We start from the raw sequence: 22,102 nt of genomic DNA, 5'->3' as shown, positions 1-22,102 counted from the left end.
AAAATCAATAGGCCTCTACAACATCTATTTGCTGATTTATGGCTTATCTTCTTTACAGGTAGCCATTCACTCTACTAATGCAAGCTGTTCAGCAAAGGGCCATACGCCTAGCTTCCATGTCAATGGGGTAGCTTTCTTTAGCTGAAGTGAAATTCTTAAGTCAGGTTTGTTTCAAATTATAAACGTCTGATCTTATTTGCTAATGGCATGTCAGTCACAATCTGTTTTCTTTTCCTGCACTGTTGATCTTACATTGCTCACTATGGTACATTGTGATGCTGGATTCCCAAAGTGATGTCACATTAGTGTCAGTGTCTTAGAGTAGTCTATTATAGTGCATTGCATGTTGGGATCTAGGGATGTGGCACTTGGATGCCCAATTCTTAAATCAATGTTTAAGTCTGATGTCATTATGTAATCAAATCGTATAATTTACTACAGTGAAAAAACAAGTGTGCTCTGTACAGTGCTTTAAATGGAAAAATAGAAGTGCAGGTACTCTGTAATAGAGTACCTGCTTGTTTCTGAGAAGTGCCGGTACTCTCCAATTAAAAGTATTACGTTTTTCTTGAGATATGCCGGTACTCTCCCTCTCAAAATAAAAAAGTGCCGGTACTCAGTACCGGTGAGTACCGGCCCATTTAAAGCACTGGCTCTGTAGATTATACTTTTGTTGTTCATGAATGCCCCTCCATCCACACTCTGATTGAGAGTGTTCATTAAAATGTCATAATGGTTCAACCTTGTGAATCCTATTGTTTTCTATAACTGGGGAATAAGGGCTACTTAATGGTTCATGTCAGACAGGTTTGTCTCTACATCACAGCATTGCCTTTAGAACTAATCTCATTAATCACAACCTTCGGTATTGAGGTTACATCATATGCCGACGACACACAATTGATTCTGTCATTGGATAAAGACTCTCTTTGCTCAGAGCTCAACTTTAAAAATTGCTTGACTGCAGTCATTCAGTGGATGCAAGCAAACCACCTCAAGCGCAACACTGATAAAGCGAAGCTCATGTTACTCAGGAAGTTCAACTCATTCGACCCCGTGCTTGGTGGCCCAATTTAACTCCAACACCCCCATCCCCTGTCATTAGAAACCTCGGAGTAAAATCTGATGCTTCCCTATCTTTCAAGCCACAAGCGACCACTTTGCCAGGAACGTGTTTCGGCCTCATCAAATCCTTGAAAAAGTTTTTCATCTACCTTCCAGTGGTGGCCAGAAAAACAGTAGCCTTTGCACATCTAGTTATGGACTACTGTAATAGTTTGTATGCAGGCTCTACCAAACTAACAATTCAGAAGCTACAGGTGGTTCAAAATCTGCTGCCAGACTGGTACTGAAACTCCCCTGTCATTCTTCTGCTTCTGCAGCCCTGAGAACGCTGCATTGGCTGCCAGTACATAAAAGGATTTTGTTTAAAATGCTCTTATTCGTGTTCAGAGCGTATAGAGCACTGGCCCCAAAATACCTAACTTCTAGAGCTACCCACCAAGCAGGGAATCACCTCCACAGACACCTTCGTTTCATTGAATCAGAAGCTATGTACAGACGGCTGCTTGAGACATGGCCTTTTGAAATTTTCGGTGTGCTTCGATTTTCGCTCATTCTCTAAGGTACAGAGTTCTGGTTACTCTGTTTTGGGAGCTATATCCTAATACCACTCAGCACCAGGATGCTACTCTGGGAGTGACAGTACGCTTTATAAATTATGTCATTCACTCATTCATTCAATTACATGGAGTAACTTTGAAAATGTGAAAAAAATGCTATTTTTTCCTTTGGTGAAAAACAAAATTTGAAGGTGGCAAAGACCACTGATTTTGGTAGCTGTGCTCCTCTGCAAAGTCAGTTTCTTGGCAGATTTTCTTGGCTGCAGTGCACAGATACCTTACACTGCCCCAACAGAGGTAACTATTAGAGGGAACATTGGCCCTGTTGTATTCTGAGGAGGGTCCCATTCATGACCTAGATGCTTGCTGTTTTAATCCTGTGCAGCAGTATGGTCTGAAACCATATTGGTCATCTTTTAGGATGGAATTGACGTGTACGTGTTTTTTTTTTGGGGGGGTGTTGAAATAACTTCTGCTTACTTAATGATGCTTTTGAGAAATGTTAGGAGCGGGTGTGGTCAAACCAATCTGGTGTCCTTTGGAAGGCTGCATGGCTATAAAAACTAGATTGACATTTTTGACCTTCAGCCTGTTGTTTCAATGAGTTGTTTGATGTGTTAGAAGATCGAATAGTACTTCACTCAAAGTCTTCCTGGAGGAAGCGTTGAGGAGTTTGAATTCCAGCAATAGATATCATTAGATTAGAGCAAGATCTATTCCACTTAACATCCATTGGTGTGTGGGTACTATTGCCAGTTCTTTCAGGGAGCTACAGTGGCAACCTTACCTGGCAGCTAAGATGAATCTGAGGTGCGTGCCCTCATTACAAGTCAGGTGTGAGTTGGAAGAGGTAGTGCATATTACCAGTACCAGTCAACATTGATCCAAATGGCTTCCCCGGAGTTTCTAAACTGCTGGAGGTGTAATGTAAGGGATTACAATAATAATTATGGGGTAAATTGAGAAACTGAGATATTATCTTAATTATCTTATTTATTTATTTTGAAAACAACCAATGATGATCATAAAATGGAAACAACCCCCACAAATGATACCAGAAACACAAATACACATATCACAGTTTTTAGTATATATGTTGCTATACTTTTATGTTATTTGCATTCAATGACCACACGGTAAACAATTGGTTTCTTAGCACTGCTCACCAAGGTCTGCATCTTTGCATGATTAGAGCGAAAAAGCCCGTTTGAAAAGCCAGATTTTTAAAGAGTGTTTAAAGGAAGGTAATTTTGTTGCTCTACGAACACTAAGAGAGTTCCAGAGCATGTGGGCACGGGCTATGAGCCCCCCACCCCCCCAAAAAAAAAACACACATTCCGAGATTTATCAAATGTAGGAACTGGCAGGAACATAATCAATGTTTTGATGATACCTAGCCAACCTTTTAGAAAATAAAGGTGACAGCAATATATTTAATGAAGGGTTTACAATAAAACTACAAAAATGTTACACAGTGTAGTTATTCTTTAGAAGGTTTATATTTAATGAAATGTTTACTTGTTTCCGTTCATTATTGTTCGTGCTCCCCACTACCTCATCCAGCAGGTCCTATTTTTATAATCTGCGACTGCAGACAAAGCACTTCCATAAAACTGATCTATGGTTTGACTCCATCCCATGCAAACACACCCACCAAGACTTACTTTATGGTGTAACTCCAAGCAATAGCTTCCTTGTAATTGCATCTACTACATGCATTTTTATAATGAGAAATGTACAAGAATTTGTTAAATGTTCACTTTATATGGCTAGAAACATGATGTTAGTAGGCAATCATTGCTTCACAAATAGAGTATGGAATTGTCTCCACGTGAGAAATGTATGTTGTAAGGCTGGTGACACCTGGAGCGTCAGAGAGATATTGTGACTGCTTTCTTAACATTCTCCTGGATACTCCCTGATAACTTCCCTTCACTAAACATCCAAATGTTCTTGTGCCCAAGGTCAGCCACTAATTACCAGGTGAGCACTTTCCTGCATCAAACTTTCCAGTGTCAAACTTCTTAGGTTCTAGGCTTTTTTCTAACTCCATGGTTGAACTCCAACCTTAATACATCTCTTCCTCCCAGCCTCTTGTGCAGGGCTTTGGAGCAACAGAATCTATAGTAGGAGTTAAAACAAACACCAGAAGAGTCACTTAAGAAGAAGGATTAAGGCAAGAAGAATGTTTTGCTGTATTCTTCCATATTTATAGGGGGCTATAAAAGCCCTTATGATCCGCTACTGGTTTTGGTACCGACAATCTTCTCACACACATACCTTCAAACTAGTGTCTGTTTGGAGCACTGCATTTGACTTTGTGATTTAAAATTTCATGACAGGAGTAGCTGAATGTTCCAGTGGTCCACAGCAGCAAAGTTAATTGAGTAGTGTTCACATTCAGATGCCCTCCTTCTTCGTGTCATCAGAAGATGTCTGCAATTACCTGAGCATGAAAATCAGCCTGAAAATGAGACAGAGAATGAGACTAAGAATGAAAATGAGAATGAGAGTGACAATGGAAATGATCTTGAAAAGCAGCAAACACAATGTTTCCTTCAGTTCATTGCAGTTTGCTTATTGTGATTACATCTGACCTGGGGATACCCTTTAATGTTGCCCTAGTTATCCACTCTCAGCCTGAAATGAGACAGATAGTGAGACTCATGATGACGGTGAGAGTGAAGATGGCAATGGAAGTAAGGCAACAAACAGACAATTTTCCATCATCTCATCCAAGTAGGGTTAGCATAGTGTACTTCTGATCATGTCATAAAAAATGTTTTTTTTATGCAAATCATAGGACTTCCTACCATATACCATTGAGTTACTATATTTCTTTACGCCTATTAAAAGCCAATGATTCCAGTAGTTAAAAACACTACAGCCGCTCTTCCTTGTAGGTTTTGGCAGCTGGCACTAAGGCCAAATATCAAGTATAGTGGCAATGGTAGACCCCCTCTGCAGAAGCTAGGAATATTTACCCCAATATGGTCATAATTAACCAGCCTTTAACACCAATTAAAAATGTAGCTGGGAATTGAATCTTCTCTGTTGACACTGTAAACAATACTTCTTGGTCCAATATGATAATAGTGTTTTGCAACAACTCGCACGTGAAAGAGGTACTCAACTCACACATGAAAGTGAGTACATAAGAGAAGCATTCAAGCTCATATATCCTACTAGACATTAATACTGTTGATAGAATTAAATGTGGGTTTGTGAATAAAATATTTAGTCATGCACAGTCCACCATCACTGTATTGGGGTACTGCTGATTTGTTGGAACACACATTTGAGAAGAAAAACATGAGTTAAAGACATATTGGTGACTCGGTGCTGCAGAAGTAGTGACATGTTTTTGTGAATATATTTGTATTTTGCATGTTTGACACTTTTGTAGGTCATCTCTGAATATGCAAAAAGGTTTGCACTCTGTATGTTGACCCAGCCTCGAATATAAACTTGAAGGAGATATTCTTCCCACGTACAGCTAAAATGATGACATGCTTAAAGCCTATGCTCTGTACACAGGCTGCAGGAGCCGGTCTTTTAAAGAACGACAGTTTGGCTTAATTTCTAATCTTTCTAACTTTGTCAGGAAAAGGCTTTACTGTTCGTAACATTAAGATACACAAGGATAATATAATAAACAAGTTACGTACTTGTAATTATAATTTCGCAGCTTGCAACGCTTGTATATTCACGTTTTGCACAATCCCTCTGTCTTGCGGTCGAATCCGGAAATGTCTTTGTTTTCCTCTAAACTTTGTTAGCTTTGAGGGTGGGAATTGACATAGACGAAACCCGTATGTGACGCTGACCGTAATCCCACAGTGCCAATGTGGGTGCCCATCATTTCAAATACTTTTCCGCCTTCCACAAACCTCCTTTAATGCGGAGGAGGAAGGTCGCATGTGAATATAGAAGAGTCTCAAGCTGTAAAACCATAATTAAAGTAACTGATTTATTTTGCATCCTGAAAGCTCTTCTAGATTCATATCCTTTGCACAGATTATGTAGTGGTATTACCTGTCATGTGGTTGTGGGCAGGAGAGGGAGTGGAAGTAAAGAATATTCTTTAGTACAGCCTGATCCACTTCCTCCTCTTTGAGTAAGTGTTATTCTACACCATAATGTTTTATTAAAGTATGCTGAGATGCCAATGTGGCTGTCATGCATATTTCCTGTACTGAGATGTTTGTCATAAAGATCATTATAGCCACTTTCTTCCTAGTAGAGTCTGCTCTTGGTTTGGTAGATGGAAACACACTTGGATAGTCTGTACAATCCACCAAGAAATAGCTTTCTTAGCTGCGGCCATCTCCAGAGACTGAATTGTATGCCCCGTAAAAAACTTTTTCTGAAGGTGTGGTGCTTGCATGTAGAATATGAATGCCATCCTGCAATCCAGTTTGGGTAGGACCTTTTATGCTATGTTTCCTAGTTTTTGGAAGAAAGCTGTTATGCTGATAGTCTGGTTTGTGTGAAAAGGTCAGATAACCTTTGGTAGGAATTTAGAATGAGTCCTCATTATTTCCTTATCCTTGCATATGGAGATTTAAGGTGCTTGTGCCATTAGTGCTTGTACTTCACTGACTCCCCTTAGTGATATAATTACTACTAGCAACACCATTTTCAATGTAAGCTGCCTGAGTGTGGCATTATGCATTGGTTCAAAAGGTGCTTTTATCAATCTTGCCAACACTAGGTTCAAATTCCATTGCGAAGGAGGTACCTTTTTGCACCTTCATGCACTTTTTGATCAGTGGAAGTGAGAAAATGTTTGTGTGTGTAGTCCTTTCAGGTAGGCTGCAACAGCTGAAAAATGCACCCTTAGTGAGGCATACAACAAGCTTACACTTTGTAAGATGTGTCAGGTTTTGGAAAATTAGTGGCCGATTTAGGAGCCCCTAGCGCCTTTTTGCACCACATTAGCGTCATTTAAAAAAAAAGGTAATGTGACCCAATGAGGCCAAAATCGCCAGCCCAAATTTACAAAGTGGTACAATGCATGCATTGCGCCACTTTGTAACCCTTTGCGCTACATTATGCCTTCACCAGGCATAATGTATGCAAAGGGGGAGTTCCACCGTTAGGGGGGCCAAAAAAATGGAGCGAAGAAATCGTAGAGAATTCTTTGCATACTTTTTTTCTGCACTTTTAGTGCCTGCTCAGAGCGGGCTCCTCTTGTTTACAATGGGCCTCTGGGTGCTTTGCAGGATTAGTGACAGATTTTTTTATGCTAATCCTGCACAGCGCCGAACTAGCGTAAAATATTATGACGCTAGTTTCCTAACTATCACCATGGTGTACCATATATTAAATAGGGCGCACACATGGAGGCACTGGAGGGGTGCTAAGGGGCATAAATCTGCCCCTTACAGTGCCCTGAAGGAGTATGTGTTGCATGTTCTTGGACTAGCACCAAGTTATGCACCTCTTCCACTGAAAGGCATAAAATCTTCTGGTGGCTGGCCTTTGTGCCTTCCAGATGATAAGTAATTGTAACTTTTGACAGACATAGGTGTTCAAATTTGTCTATTTCAGGCACCATGCTGTCAACTGCATTGTCCAGGGTTGGGATGAAATACCATCCCTTGCTGCAAGGTTAGGGTGTCCCTGTGCATAGACATTTTGACATACTGCTACCGCTTCAACAATTGGAGTAGGTGAGAAAACCATGGCTGTCGAGGACACCTTTGAGCTATGAGAATCATTGCCATGTTGAAGATCCTGAATTTCTGTAGAACAGTTGAGAACAATGGAATTAATGGAAAAGCGTATGGAAACATCCCGTACCATCTTATTGAAAGGGCGCTCCCCAGTGATTGGGGATAATAGTAACAGGATGCGAAGCACCAGCGTTTTGTTTTTTCTGGTGTTGCATATAGATTTACATTTGGTGTTCCCCATAGACAGAAAAGTGTGTCCACTATAGAGTTCTTTGCCTAACAGTTGTGTGTACAGCTTGTTTGTCTGCTAAGACCATTTGCTTGTACGCTCTCCATTCCTGGGACATGACTTGCCGGCAATCTGATGTTCTGTGCTATGGCCCACTTACATATGTACTGGGCCAACTGTGACAATGAGCATCATACTGTTCCCCCTTGTTGGTTCATGTAGCTGTTGTGTTGTCCATCAGTATTTGCATAGTCTTCTACCTGACGTGGGTATGGAAGGCCATCATTGCTAGGAAGATTAGCTTTAGCTCCAGAAAACTGATGTGTTTGGTTGCATCCTTTTCTGACCATAGTCCTCTTACCTTTAGAGTGTCCATTTTAGCTCCCCAACTTACCAGTGAAGCATCCATGATGAAGATGGCTTTTGGTGAGGGTCTCTTAAAGGGTCTTCCCTTTAAGCATATTCCCTACTCTCCACCACCTCAGTCCCTTACTGACCATGCCCTTTACAACCACTAGATTCCCCTTAAGTGCCTGACCCCTGTGCCCATTGATTGTGAAACCATTTCTGTCCTGGTCTCATGTGAAGTCTTGTGTTGGGAATGAGGTGGATGCAGGAAGCTATCGTGCCTAAGAGTTTCATTACCTTCAGAGACTGTGATGTTTGGTAGAGGCGAATTCAGGCCAATATGGCTCTGTAAATAGATATGTGGAAATAAGCATATTTGAGATCTATTGATGTTGCGTAGGTATCTTTTTCTAGCAAAGGGATTACATCCTGTAATTTAGTCATTGGATTTTTTTGTCGCTTTATGTACCTGTTTACAAAGTGCAGGTTAAGACAGGCCACATGGGAAGATCTTGTTTTGGTACAAAAAAGTACACTGAGAACACACCTGTGTTTCTCTCCTCTCATGAAACCTGCTCTATAGTGTTCTTTGTCAGTAGCTCTTGGACCTCTTAGTGCAGGATCTTCAATTGGTCCTTCCCGTAAAGCTGATGCTTTGGTGGCTTTGTTGGTGGTTTTTGCATGAAGTCTATAGAGTAACCTTGATGAACAATGCTAACAACCCACTTGTCTGTGGAAATGACTTCCCATTTTTTGAGGAAGTCCTATATTCTCACCCCCCTTTAGGAGTGCTGTGAGAGTGGGGAGGGAGGTTCTAAAGAAGGCCAAAACGAATCCTCTAGAGTTTCCACCTCTTGGTTTATCACTGCCTCAAAAAAGGGACTTGGGTTGTTGCTGTTGCCACTGCCTGCAAACTGGCTGATCCCTGGCTGCACATCGAACACACAAAAGGTGATGGGAGGAATACTTGCAATTTGACAAACCACTGGCAACTGTCCTTTCCTCTCTGCACTCGATCATCTTCAGAAGTCAATGCAATGCCTTTTAGCTTATCTTTACTAGTGAGTTTTCTTTCCCTGTATGATGAGAGGTTTCTTGCACTATTTGGTCTACATGTCTCCTCTGCGTTGAAGGCTTAGCTTTTATTGACTCCGGGCTGTTGCTCAAAGAGCTATGCTTTGGCATCTTGGGCATGTGTCTCACTGTCTTCTCCTTCAACAAATCAGTTGTTTTACAGGCATGTGGGCTTAGAGTCTCTATGGTGTGTCTTTTCATCCTTGTACACCTTGTGATCAATGTCTTGGTATTCCACCAAAGCCTCCAGCGCCTCTACCTTGCCATCATCTGAGAATCTTGTCTCCTCCATTCACATAGCTTCTGCTGTTTCTCCATCTTTGACAAGCCTGTACTTGTCTGTACTTGCTCAATGTGCTTGAAGAATCTTGTCTATGTGAACCAAGGATTATGGTTTAAAATACGAGCACAGGAAACAATTCTCCGACTTATGGGCGCAAGGCAGACAGAATATAAAGATGGGTGTTCGTCGCTGAGGGCGAACTTTCAGTGGCAGTTTAGGCAAAACTTTAAAAGTATGCTCCTACTCTAAAATGGTGTCCCACTTCAACCAAGAAATATTCTCTGAATGTCTATCTCTCCTGACAAACCGCCAAAAAACATCTCTCCAGTGCTCAGCGCTGAGCTCAGTTCCCTCGACTTTCTTCCTTTGTACTTCAGGGACTTCCCAAAAATCTCCTTTGAAAAAACATCAGGAGCTCTTTAATGCATCTCCGTACCCAGCGGTGGAAAAAAGACTCTTTTAAGATGGTGGGCACCCACATGAGTATTGTGTAATTACATTAGATAGAAGCTCCGCCTAAGTCGACTCCCGAATACAAACCAAAAAAGTTTTGAAGAAAAAAAAGACACCTCCTGACCCAAACCCTAGATGGTGGGATTGTGCTAACCATGTGAACATAGAAGAGATTTCATGCTGCAAAATTTGTAGAGACAATTGAAACTGATTAGCTATACTTTTTAACTATATTGTATAAGTTGTCCGACTACCTGCACACACTTTAATAAGTAATTGACAAAGGGCTAATTGATAGTCCTTGGTGGCAACCCCTTTGACTAGTAGTCAACTACCTCACCTCATATCTCATTTCCCCCTTAAACATTGTGGCCATGTCAAATTAAGGTGTCCACTACAATAGGCTTTATCTATCCCTTCCACACACAATGTTGTCTGACAATGAACAGAAGACTCTGCGGTAGCTTTTGCTTTAGAGCACCTTCCAGAAACAGTACTGGATTGACATTTAGTACTAGAAATTAAGTTTCATTTGTTTAGGGGTTGCCACAGCTATGCTCCCCTGTTAAACATGCTAAAAGAGCTCTCAGTGAGAGAGCTGACTGGAACAGAAGAGAAGAAGACTGCTGGAAAAATTTCCATCTGTCTGATGAAAACTGTTGAGAGGATTTCATTTCCAGCATTATTTTGAATCTCCGATACTTAAACACTACTCCACTAGCATAAAAGATAGCCTCATAATAGGACAGCCTTTGTCACCTTTCCTTTTTGAACTTCACTCCTAACGCTACAAAGTGGATTTGATGCTGCATTCAGAGGCATCTATGTCAAGTAAAGAAGCCACCCATGTAAATATTCTCTGTGTCCAGAGTGTGGATAAGGCCTTGCTGACTGAAGGTGCTGCTGACATGCAAACATAGAAACCAGATACAATAAGCCCTTTTGAAGTAGACATGACTAGACGTTGAATGGAACTTCCCAAAAATGTATGCCTGTATTCTAGCACCTAGGACAGTGGTTTGTACTTTTCATAAATGTGTGAGTTAGACAATGCTCACGAAGGAAGAGGATACGTGGTCAAGGTTGCCAAAAAACAGACACAACCTCGCTGGTTGCACTATGGAAATTTGTCCACTTGGAGAATTTGACAGTGAAGTTCAAATGTGTGACCATGACTAAGAATTATCTGGCCATTTACAGCACTTTTTGGAGATTTGTTCCAGCCTTTCTCTTCAAAATTGTGTCTAAGGGCCTGATTTAGAGTGAAACAGAGGGGTTAGTTTGTCACAAACATGACGGATATCCCATCAGCCATACTACAAGTTCCATATGCTATCAGGGAATTGTAATACAGTGAAAGGGATATCCGTCAAGTGTGTGATGGAGTGACCCATTCTGCCAAACTCTAAATCAGGCCCTTAGCCTGAAGGTAAAGCCTCTGGCTTGAAAGAAAAACACCAAATCGTCCCTGTCCTTGCTTCAGTGCCAGTCCTCTGAAACTTTTGATTAGATTCAAACAACAGCTTGCATTCAACTATGCTCTTTCGACACCTGGGGCAAGTACGTCCCATTTAAGTGCTCCCCATTGATTTTAAGTTCCCCATGTGTCCTGCAGGTTTTCACCACGGAAGTAAAGAGAACTTCAAAAGGTTATTTGTGGCTGCAGGTATAGTCACTCACAGCACTGCATTGGTGACAAAGGCAGTCAAATATGAGAAGGATTGAGGTCCAGTGATTTGGCACAGAATATTTCCATTTATAACCTGGAATTTTGGGCACAGTTCCAATCTGTGCAAACATTCCTGGTGCTGCACGCCATCTTAAATGAAGTTGTATCTGAGGTACCACAAATGCATGTCAGTGTAAAGATGGCACTCACTGACAAAATGTGCTGTTTTAGGGAGGGAACCATGTATTAGGCATGAGACAAACATTTTGGCAAGCTTTAGATCATCATTGATATTTGAATCATCACTGGGCACAAATAATCACATCTAGTTTTTTTGGAACATATTTACGCTCAAACCATCTCCCCAACATTCTGTTCCTCCGTTCCTATGTTGCTCTTTTGTTAAACCCCTAGAAGTACAAAGTGGCTTTCTGGCAATAACATTTCTGTGTCCTAACCACTGTCACTTGCTATTAGAGGGGAGGATGACCTAGTTCCGTTTTACTAAAATAATATCTATGTATTGCCCACTAGTCTGCATGTCTGTGGTAAAAGCAACATTTTTCCCACCGACCTAACCAATGCTTTTCACAACATAAAACGTATTTGCTTCTACTACCTTGTATGAAAAATGATGTTGACTAGGAATTTGCCAGGGGATGGGCACTTGCCATTAGTTTCCTAATACCGTTGGTTTCCATAAAGGAGTGAAGCAGAATATTAACAACTAACAGTATTACTGTTTTTTCAATAAGCAGATGTACTCACAGATGACTCACTTTTTATTTTGGACTGCACTCAATTGACTCAATTAGGGTCGACTGGAGGACAGGTGGAAACATTTTCTGTCTCGGTCTAGGGGGAATGCTGCTGGGCACATGCATATTGCCTTGCTTGGCGACACTTCCTGATGTTCTCCTACTTGTGCTAACATGCTATTGAGTGTTTGCTGGTTTCCAGAAGGATGCTGTATGTGTTCAGATTACACTTCTTTATAGTGCTCCTTCATATGGCATTGCAGTTTCAGGGCATGCTGTAAAGATTCTATAGTTCAACCTACATAAAATCATTCTAAATGGTGGACATGCACAGTGGTCTCTTCTCTACTGTTGCTTTTTGGACGGGGGAGAAGGACTATGGATTTGGCAATCTGGTTGATACATGTTTCAGAGGTACTGTGCGCTAGTACAAACATAACCTGGTTAGGGCTGCTGCCAGAGTGTCATATGAAGCGCAGGCGCTTTGAGTTCTCTGAGGTCATACAAAGAATGTTTGCACAAGATGAGTATGTACCACCTAAAGTCATGAGGCTGATGTGGGTGGGGGTTGACAGAGTGCATGCTTCACCATCCCTTCATGCCCTATAGCCCTTGGGCAGTAGTCAGTATCAGTGATTTCATGAAAGTATTCTATTATGAGTAGGAGGCACACCCTCTACTTCATCACCATTATCAGCATTTATCCCAATTGCAGGACTGAAAGTGATGGAAGACACAATGGATATGCAAAGAAGTGAGACACAGTGCTCCTTAGAAAGGAACAATTCACCATTGCCCTCATCTGTGTACTGTGGCTCTAAACCCTCAAGCATTTAGCCTGCTACCACTGACTATGACAGCAGTCCCCTCGGATTATGACCAGAACCAAGTTGCACACACATGTTCAGTATGATCTGTTGAAAAATAGAACAATGCTGCAAGATCCCTCTTGCAATGGGCTCTAATGGCAATTCTGCCTTTGAGCTGACTAAAGCGAAATTCCAGTTTCACCAGTACCATCTGCTGTGACCAGTGAGTGGGAACACGGTGTACTTCTCACCAGGGCTATTGTCTCATTTTCCATTGCTGACCACACTCCCACAATTCATGCCTCTCCAATCCATTCAAAAGCAGACGTTTCTGGTCTAAACCACATAGTGTTTCCAGGCCCTTTCTTACTCGTACCATGTTTGGCAGCTCCGGGAATGTTCATCAATGTGATTTTTACCGCACTCACCGACTAAAAATACAGAAGCCGTCGAGCTCCTTTTCTGAAGATAGTAATCCATGTTTTAGATGTATATTCAAGACAGCATTTGGAGAGCAAATCCAAAAGTATGTAGAGGTACATCTCACTTTTAACAATCTAAAAACACATTTCTTACAATGTGAAATATGTTGGCATCAAAATATGATCATAACAGGATCTAACATGCAAATTCCAAAATGAGAAATTGTTATATCACGTGCTTAACAACCTATCAACACCCACATTTACTTGCAAATTCCAATGCTTCTTCAAAGCTGAGTAAAGTACTTGCACAGTATGAAAAACATAACACATTTGGGTAGGAAACAGAAAGTCATGGTGTAATTATGAGCAAGCAAAACATGCCAGCGTAATGCATGCCACAAACACCAAGTGGTAGGTGGTGCCACACTTTAACATGCACTCAGTTCCTCCTCAGACAGTCTCCCCAACGGATGGTGAAATGAAATGCATGCAAAATTTGGCCAAAATAGTAAGTGTGGTTCGAAAATCCAGTAGTAGATAAATTAAAAACTCTAAAGATTGTAAGTAAGAGTTAAGGAACTCCTGAGCAAATGATAGCATTCACCAAAGTCTAATAAATGGAGTTTTGCATTTGTACTGAGGTTCAGTATGATATCAATCCGTTTTGGCAGAGACGGCAGTAAAAGGAAGTACAATTGACATTACTTCTGAACTGTTACATAGTCTCATGTTTTAAAAAAAAGATTAGTGTTGATGCTTGGTCAATCCCTTGTTAACGCCGCTTTAGTCGCATTGTAGAATTACCTCCATAGCTCCTGCAAAAGATAATTAAATTATGCAAATGTGCCAGTTTCCTAGATGTGAGAACATTATATTTTTGGGCCAATTTGGGAACAGTAATTGTGATCAATTTAGGGCATCATTCAATTAATACTTTCATTAGGTCCCATACCAACTCTGCTCCTCGCCCTCCTGGCTCGTGTGGGAGTTTGCTTCTCCTTTCCCAGCTAGATCCAAAAATATTAACCTGTTTTATATTACTAATACTAACAATAGATGTTATTGCTGTTCATATCACTTTTTTCTGTAGAGGTCTTATTCTTCTGTTAAACTGAATGCAATTTTGTTGCCTGAAACTTGTTAAAAGCAACTCCTTTGGGGCACTTGAGGGTGCAGAGCAAGATGCCCACATCCTAGTGCGGCTCTGCAGACCGTGGCCAGCGATCCTGCATCTATCTTTTCCCTGAGAGCACATCGGCTCGGCAGCAGATGTGAATTGGACAAAGAGTGGCAGAGGGCTCCTATCTACTGGTGGAGAGCGCCACAAACTGCCTAACATTTATTGGTGCTTGTGGCAGCTGCGCGGCCCAAGCACAAGATGGCAGCTGCCACACTGTGATTGGGCCCAGGGCCGTGAACAGCAGGAAGAGGTAGTGTTTGGTCAGTACTGGCTGTCGACGTGGCTGCTCGGAGGGTGCAGACTCATAAGCGGTTGTCAAGATCAATCACTGGTGAGATTGGCAGTGCGCTGGGCTAGGTGCCAGAGTAGGTGGCTACAGCATGGGTGGAACTTGCACCAACTCAGCATCAATAATAGCGGAGCGGTTTCAAGATGAGCGGCACAGATTGAGTAGGCCTCTGGGTGGTGGGCGTTATTTATAATGTGGGCCTAGTTAAGGGACCAGGCCCCTGCTTGAGGACTCCCCCAGCTCCGAGCAGGATGAACAGGCCCATGGGGGCCATTAGAGAACACGCTGCTTGCTATGCAGCAAAGCCTGCAGACAATCTACAGCAAAACTGACTCCGTAAACCTCTGCATAGACCAAATGACACCTACATTTGATCAACATGGCACGCGCACTGCCGAAGCAGAAGAACATAATTCCACAGCGAAAGACACAATACAGAGTACGCAAGATTCCTGCCTCAATATGGAAAAAGTGCTTGCCCTCATACAAGCTAAGAACGAAGCCCTCAAAGCTAGGTCCTGCAGACATAACATACGTATTCTTGGAATCCCGGAGACCATAAATACGGGAAAATTTAATTTTATGATGAGCAGCTATTGAAGGATGTGCTTGGTGCTGAACATTTCCAGCCTCCTAATTGTTGAACGAGCACCTAGATGCCTGTGGTACTGACCTCTAGGATTTTATTGGCTGCGGGGGACTGGCAGGACAGATCTTGGCCCGGGACTGTAGGCCATTTCACTATATGCTCTCAGGTAGCGGTGGATTGTTAGGATAGCTAGGTCACCTCCATACACCTGGGGGGTCCATCTCTCAATCTGCTCCTGAAGAGAATGTCCCAGTGCCTCAGATGGCACTGCAAATGTGCAAAAGTGTTGAATGGATGGGAGCGTTATGGGTGTTTTTTTTTTTTTTTTTTTGCTGTTTGCATTGGTGGGGATGTGCCTTTAGCAAGTTGGGGGTACTGAAGTGGGTGGGGATGGGCTTTTTAGGGCTTATGTGTTGCCCATATGCAATGTTTCACTAATGCCCAACCTGAAGTGGACACACACATTGACCACATGTTCCCGGATACATCTATGAACTGAGGGGAAAATTTACAAGCCCCTAGCAACACCTGAGCGTCACTTTTTCTGATGCTCCAATGGTGCTGTGCCCTGCGTCATATTTACAAGGTGGCGTTAAGCCACTTTTTGTGGCTTAATGCCGCCTTGTAATATGGGCCTGATGCAGTTTTCTGTGTCAGAGGGGCGTGCAATGGGTGTTGCTGTGGGTGTACCCCCGAAAAATCCATTACTTTTTGACACTGCCCAGATTTACAAGGAAACGTAAATCTGTGGCAGCACCAAAAACTAACACTATCCCATTAGGGATTGTCTATGTGCAGGAAGGGCCACCTTCCTGCAAAGGGACAATCATCCCTGCAACACAGGCACCCTTGCACTATGGTGCAGGGGTGCACAAAGTTGGCGCTAGGCAGCAACATTTAGCGCCAGAGCTAGGGGAAACACAGGGGTGCTCCATATTTTTGTAAATACGTTGCATCCCTGTGTTTCTGAAGGGACACAGCGTGGCACTGCCAATTTTGGCACAGAGCTGTACCACTTCCTTGTAAATATGCTCCTATGAATAATACTAGGGGTTCCAATATGCCCTCTTTAAATTTCATGTCATGGAACGTGCAGGGGCTGCATGACCCCAAAAAGATTAGACAGGTACTGGCCTACCTTGATAGTCATATTATGCACGTTGCCTATCTAGAAGAAACACACCTGACCAAACACGCTGCTGACATGATGGTGGGGAAATGGGTGGGAGTGTGGGTGTCTTCTTAGTACTCTACCTACTCCTGTGGGGTGATTCTCCTAGTACATAAAGGGACACAGTTCGAGCTTACGCACTTGGAAACTGATGAACAAGGTTGATATGTTATAGTGCAGGGCAAGTTATGTGGCACTATGATCGCCATGACACAACATCCTGGGGGCAGGGAGGGCACATTTTTCTTGACAGTGTAAGGCTCATGGTCCTGCCTGTATTACTTATTGACAACATGGGAGGTTCAGAGCTGGGTGGGAGAAGTCCGACACCTGCCTGGCACACTCTCATATCTCAATCCAGTATACATAACTGTGCAGGTACCTGTGTATGTTCCCCCACCATTCTGTTGGCACCTACCCCGACTGCCCTGCTAGATCAGGTGTTCAGAGAGACGACATGGGATCTAATATAAAGTTCTTCCAGCTTAATAAATACTCAGTGACCAGTGCCTGGGTCTTCTGGGAAGCCTTCAAGACTACTATAAGAGGAAAGTGTATTGCGACACAGGGTAGTATGCTTAGAGACATTCAGCCTAGACTGCGTTGCACTGAAAATACATTACATGACCTAAAATGCAACTACATCTCCCATCCCTCACCCTCTACGCTGGTGCACATCCGAGACTAGAACGATACCACAGAGCAGGAGGTGTGTCACCTATGTAGGCGACATACTGCACGTGCATATGGGGAGGGGGGCAGGTCCGGGGCGGGCCCTAGCCAGCAAACTAAAGGCTGCCAGATCTCAGGCACACATTGTTAGGATACTTTCCCCAGACGGTGAACTATGTTATAGCACTAGCACTATTCTGAGCAATTCACTTCCTTCTATTTTGTGCTGTATGTGCACAGGAATATGGCAAAATGAGGTAAAATAGCTGACTATCTGGACAATATTGCCTTAGCATGGCTGTCGTCTGGCCAGCGAGAATACCTTACTCAACCCTTTACTGTAGAAAAAATCAAAGATGCTATACGCAGCCTACCCAATGGCAAAGTGCCGGGTATGGACGTATCCCTGGAGAGTTTTAAAAAGAATTTGATGAATTGTTGGCCCTGCATCTATTGCAAATGTTTGAAAAGGCAATTTCAACAAAATGTCTACCTCCCTCACTCAGGGAAGCCCTTATTGTTACGTTGCTTAAACCAGACAAGGCGCCAGAGTGATGTGAGTCATATTGCCCCTTATCTCTCATTAATCTAGATACTACAATACTGGCCAAATTAGTGGTTACCAGACTCCTGCCACTAATGCCCAATATGGTCTTGCCAGAACAGGCAGGATTTATTCCTGCCCGACCCACCACTCATAATTTACAAATGCTATTCACATTATTACATCACCTGGAACCCACTATGAAAGCAGCCATGATCCTCAATGTCGCTAAGGCGTTTGATTTGATCGCCATGTCCTACTTGTTTACCATCCTGCAAAGGATGGGTATCCCTACTGGATTTATTGCGTTGATCCGGTTACGCCGAACCAGTCGCCAGAGTCCAGGTGAATGGGGTTACCTCAGAACCTTTCGCGATTTGCAGGTGTACCTGGAAAGGCTGTCCCTTGTCACCATTGCTATTTGCCTGGGCAACTGAGTCACTCGCCTGCATTGTCTGGCAGCGTCACGGCACAGCATCTCTAAATTTTCAACTGTGCTAGTTGGCAAAATCCGTGTATGCCAATGACATGGTGTTATATATCAGAGACCCGGAAACCCACCTGAATGTTCTCCATTGAGAATACATGCGATTTGAGAGGATGTCAGGCTTAAGTATCAACTGGGATAAGTCTCATGTGCTACCACTTACGGCTGGCACAGTAAAGTGTCCCACAAAATCCCCATGACAGTGGTGCACTGATCCTGTTAAATATCTGGGTATATGGGTACACAGGGATCCGGAACACGTGATCCGCTATAATTATGGTACGGCCATCTCTGGCCAGGAGGAGCGAGTGAGGTGGTGGTTTCACCTCCCGCTGTTTCTGGCTGCACGCATAGCAGTCATGAAGATGGTTATAGTGCCTCAATTCCTATACATCTTTGCTAACATCCGATCCTGCTTACCCAGGCATTCTTTAAGACTCTTTGGCCTGGGCAGGCAAACACCCATTTACTGCATGGTGACAACTCACTTTGCCCAATGAACAAGGAGGTTTTAATGCTCCAGATCTTTCCCTATATTACCTCGGTGAGCAAGTGCAACACGCTTACTTTTGGACACACCGTGAATGCTATACTCCCTATCGGACTGTGGAGCAAGACTCAGCAGACCCTCTACCACTGTCACAGTGATCTCACATAAACATGTGGGAGAGGTTCACGGTGGCATCAGACCACTTAATTGCACGTTAAGTGCGTGGCAAACTAATGGGTCACGAAGGGGCCGTCTTCCTCTGCACGCCCCAGCGATGCCACTGGCCCACTATCCTGCTTTATCACAACACAACACAAGCACCTAGAGCAGAGTGGCTTCTGGAAGCTGCTGGATTATGGTTGATGGGAAACGTTTTCCCTGAAAACCACTTCTTGGACGTCGCTGCTCTTCCACGGGATAGCCGAGACTCCCCCTTATGCATTTCACATATCTCCAATTACAGATGGTTTTCCAAGATTATTATCTGACTTTGCAGCGGGCCCCTCCTGACTCCAGTACATTGCAATTGGTACTAACTAGAATGACACATATAGGTCTGGTTACTGGGTTGTATAATGCGGGGCAGGAAGAGCTGCGTCAGCCCAGGGACTCTCTGATGGATAAATGGAATGGGATGCTCAAGACCTCGCTCACTGAGATGGAATGGGCGTACTGTTGCACTTTAACTGGCAGACTTACGGCTAATGGTAATTTACGGATCATTCATTTTAAGTTCTTACAGCAGATGTATTACACACCAGTGCAGCTGGCCAGGTTTGGGCCCTGACAGGAGTATAGATGTATCTGCTGCAAGATGATGGAAGCGGTTTTCTTACATCTTGCATGGGGCTGTGCTAATATACACAAGTAGTGGGCACAGGTGACACAGACACTCACTAAGGTCATTGACGAAACAGTCACAAACGACCCTCGCACAAGCTTACTGGTATTTGTTAAACCTCTCAAACCAGCAAACCGAAAGTTGATGGCAGTGGCCCTATTGCTGGCTAAGAGATGGACTGCACTACACCAGGGAAGCAAAACATCCCTATCACTAAATCAATGGTTCCATGACATAGCATATCGTACAGCTGAACTAGAAACATACTCTGAGGGGCTGCCCAGAGTCTCCCGGCCAAGGGAATTATTGGGTCCCCATGTCAGTATATCTCATGACATTGCCTGCACAGGGGTAATTGGGCAGCAGACTCGGGATCAGATGCTAAATGTATTGAATATTGGTAATGTATTGCTACACCAGGTGGGACATCATAATGTGCATATTTGTGAATATATATATATATGTTCACCAGTCTCTATAATATGGGCATGAAGTTGTATGTTGATTTGACATTACTACTTAATAAAACAATAAAAAAGAAATTAAAAAAAGCAACTCCTCAGCCCAAGAATCTCAAATGCAACAACAGCCTCTGCTTCTCTTCCCCTCTCAAGCTTCCCCAACACTAATAAGAATCTGCAGAAACTGTGGCTGTGGTAGCCTAACGGTTCAGATTCAGCCTCTACCAATTCCATTGTCTGCACTTCTTAAAAGTATGTATGTGTAGCAAACCTCAAATAACTGGAAAATTCAAGTAAATTGAGGATCAGTGGAATATATTCAACATAATCTATGTATTGCCGACTTAATGTTAGTGTTCTGTGCCAAACATCGTAGGCCCTCATCATGAGTGGCTCAGAATTCACCTGAAACTCAGCCTTCCCAGAATTACCAATACAGGGAGTCTGACAAGTGGTATGTGCAAGGTTGCTTGTAGCTTACAGTCTTTGTATATATTTTCATTATAATAGCCCTTTGTGGCATGGATACTCAGAAAGGGGCGGACTCCCGCCACATTCGGAACTCTGAAGATACCAAATAGGTATTATGCAGGAGAGACAACTCGACGAATGTGTGACTACAGGGTCCGCCCCCTCTGAGTATCCATGGCACAAAGGAATATTATACTGAAAATATAAAATTGTTAAGTTACAAACAACCTTGTACATACCACTTGTCAGAATGTGCATGTGTACACCAAGTCGGAGTAGCACATGGCTATATAGATATTCCAGTCTTGAAGAAATCTATTTGACTCTGGGGGCATTTAGGAGGATGGTTGAAACATGTAAGCCTGAGATGTGGGACCTCATAATAATCTTTTCGCACATCTACCTGTGTTTTTAGTCATACCTAAGGCTCACATTATTAAATATTGCCTTCAGCGGTGGGAGACCTTAAGGTAAATTTATATTTGTGATCCCTGTGAAACCAAAGAAATCCTGCTTCACTATAACTCAGGTGTGGGAGCAAGTAACTTGGGTGGAAACCCTATGATAAACCATGCCACTAACTAGTGTTAATGGGTGAGGGTTCTTTTTAAAAACCTAGGGGCATATTTATAGAATGTTTGCGCTGATTTTTCATAATTTTTTTACGCAAATTTGGCGCAAACTTAACTCCATACTTATATTTTGAAGCTAGATACATCTAGCGTCAAAATATTGGAGTTTGCACCATTTTCTGGATGCCTGTACAGGCGCGGCTTCTCCTTAAGGGCGGAGGAGCGTCACTCTCCCGCCAACAGTGGCAGTTGCAAACCTTTTCCACAAAAACAATAATAAACTTTGTTTATTATTGTTTTTGTGGAAAAGGGGCAGGGTCACGTGGGTGACGAGCAATGAAGGAGAGTGCTCAGCACTCCCCCTACGAGCGCAACCAATATTCCAAAGCGTGTGGTTTATATATGAGTGAAGGAGATGAATGTATGGGTGATTTGTGGGTGCAGGTGCTGCATGCTTTTACTTTATTGTTAGTTTTGTGATCAATTATCATTTCTACTCTACTGTACCGGCAAAGCCTCTTTATGGCATGATCAAAGATTTTACTGTCATCTACAGGACTGGTGCAAGATCCAGTTTATGACTTGGGCCCTTAGCACTTACAAGTGGTACAATGAATTACAAATCTAGAAACCACAGCCCGTCATCCTTTCATAAGATAATATATTGACATAGCAGCAGCATGTGAAGTCCCCACAATATAGTTCTGGACTTACTCAGCTTAGAAAATATTTTAGCAGAGAAAGGTACGAGAACCATTGAAGATAATGTCTTACTGTGATTAATTGCAATACAATGCAAGCAAATAGGAACAAAACATCGGGGGATAAACAGGTCGCTCCATAGCCAGCATGCAGTGGTGCTGTGAACCCCCTACTTTAACAGATTAAATGCAGGTGGTGTTGATAATACAAACTGATTACTATGAGCCTGTTCTGTCTGTGGCTCTGTGAACAAAAGCTCTTAAAAGAAAGTCAGTGAAATCCATA

The 22,102-nt window shown here is 42.8% G+C and overlaps 1 protein-coding gene across 10 annotated transcripts in view; it reads right to left on the bottom strand.

The window, feature by feature from the left end:
• The window catches only part of BDKRB2 (bradykinin receptor B2), a 441,339-nt gene that overhangs the window by 38,416 nt on the left and 380,821 nt on the right, over positions 1-22,102 (bottom strand). Inside the window, exon 5 of one of the 10 annotated variants that reach the window (XM_069208266.1) lies at positions 3,903-4,086. The exons of the other annotated variants lie outside the window; for them this stretch is intronic. The gene's annotated coding sequence lies outside the window, so the exon portion shown is untranslated. The remainder of the gene's footprint in view (positions 1-3,902; positions 4,087-22,102) is intronic. 10 annotated transcript variants of the gene reach the window in all.

Source organism: Pleurodeles waltl, chromosome 9 (assembly GCF_031143425.1).
Source record: "Pleurodeles waltl isolate 20211129_DDA chromosome 9, aPleWal1.hap1.20221129, whole genome shotgun sequence".
Taxonomy (NCBI): Eukaryota; Metazoa; Chordata; class Amphibia; order Caudata; family Salamandridae; genus Pleurodeles; species Pleurodeles waltl.
Note: the sequence above shows the minus strand (reverse complement) of the source record. Positions and strands in the feature narration are given on the sequence as shown.